Consider the following 1,791-nt stretch of genomic DNA (forward strand, 5'->3'; position numbering starts at 1 on the left):
GCAGCCCTGCAGACGGGGTGGGCCAGCGCTGGAAAATGGCAGGGCGCATTGATCGGTGTCTGTCAGCTTCTCCGGCACAATGGCTGGGCCTCATGTCCAGACACCGCACCACCGCACAGATCAATGGGGAACATCAATACCGCCGGAATTGCGTGGCCGCTATGGCAACCGGGAAGAGGAGAATGAGAGTGGTGGGCTGGGGGCTCCTGAGTTCTCGGCTGAGGGGCTGCTCACGATTCATGCAAGATCCCCTCTCTATTTATTGCGGGTTGAGCGTCTTTCCTTGCTTGGCCCTCCCCGTCCTTGCCGGCAGGTGTGGGGGCTGATCTCACATTGGGGGGCCTGCTGGCTTCAGGGACCAGAAGGAAGAAAATGCTCCTGGTGGGTTTTGCACCTACAGAGAGAGGTCAGCGGCAAATCTCACCCTCCCACCCCCACCCAATACCCAAAGTTTGGGGTTTTCTCTGGAAATAAATATCAGCAAACAAAAAGCACAAAAATTGCATTGTTTAAAACTTGTCTCCACACTTCAACAAAAGCTCCCTGGATTCTGGCGAGGCTGAAACAGAGAAAATTTGCTTTTTTTTTTTTTTTTTTTTTGCCTTGTAGGAGACAGCAAGGAGATAAAAGAGCTCCGTTTGGTAGCTGGGTGTGCATCTTCCTTCCCCCCCCCCAAGAAATGACTTTTGAAATATCTCTGAGACTGAAATCTCCCATCTGTATCCGTCCACAGCCCTTCGGCGGATCTCTCCCCATCGTTTGTTTTCCTCCCCACAAAAGGCCAGGCGGCACAGAGACCGACACATTTTAAAATAGATTGAGGGGCCGAATAAAAACTGTCAAGGCTTTTAAGCTCCTTGGGGCCGAGTCGGTGGGTAGATTTACACGAAATGGCTTTGAAAAATCAATAGGACTGCAAGGAAGGGAAGGAAAGAAGGAAGGAAAGAAAGAAGGAAGGAAGGAAGGTGCCTCTTTCCTGTGACCCCCCCCAACACTTTGCCAAGATGGTCCCCAAAACCACGAGGCTCAGGGACCAACCGATTCTGGCTTGGGATCCCCCACCTCAATTGCCTGATGATCTCAGCGAGGAAACACTGGGGAATCTCTTGAAAGGGGCAGCCGTGGCTCTTATTAAGCCATTTCCCTTCTCTTTCTCTCTTTTTCACCTTCTCATCTTTACAGGCGGCTCCATCTTTTCCTGACAACAAGCCAGGAATCGGAGTTTGAAAGGGAGAGAAAATAAAGAGGAGCGCAAGAAGGGTTGGTTGCCGTGGGGTTGACTGACCCTGCTCGCATCGTATTAAATAAGCCGGTGTTAAATTCTGATTAAGGAGATGCGAAGAAAAGGCCTGAGTGATCGGTTATTTTCTCTCCCTCCCCCAACCTACCCGGCAGGGCTGTTGTGAGGGCATTAGAGGTCTCTTCTTGAGGGAAAGCCTCTTGGCTTCCCACCTGCCCGCAACTCCCATCTTAGGGGATTTTGCAGCATTTCCTTTGGTTTTAAAAAACCAAAAACCGGCCCTGCAGCTCTCTCCGTGCAAATGTGTCTTTCCGTGTGCGAGAGAGAAAGGTGTCCATGTTGGGAGTGCGTGCCACATGGGCGAATCTCCCGCCCGGCTTATTGATTGGGGCCGCATTGATCTGCTGGAAGGGGCCAGAGGGTGGAGGGGGGGAGGAAAATCAATAGCCACGCGGCAATATGTTTCTCGCTCCCTGGGATGCGCTCGCTAGCAGGCTGTGCCACGTTGTAGGAGCCGTTTTTTAATTTGCCAGGACAAAGTGAGTCTGTAA

Source organism: Crotalus tigris, unplaced genomic scaffold, assembly GCF_016545835.1.
Source record: "Crotalus tigris isolate CLP2741 ecotype Arizona unplaced genomic scaffold, ASM1654583v1 scf7180000019553.37968852642:3898890, whole genome shotgun sequence".
NCBI lineage: Eukaryota > Metazoa > Chordata > Lepidosauria > Squamata > Viperidae > Crotalus > Crotalus tigris.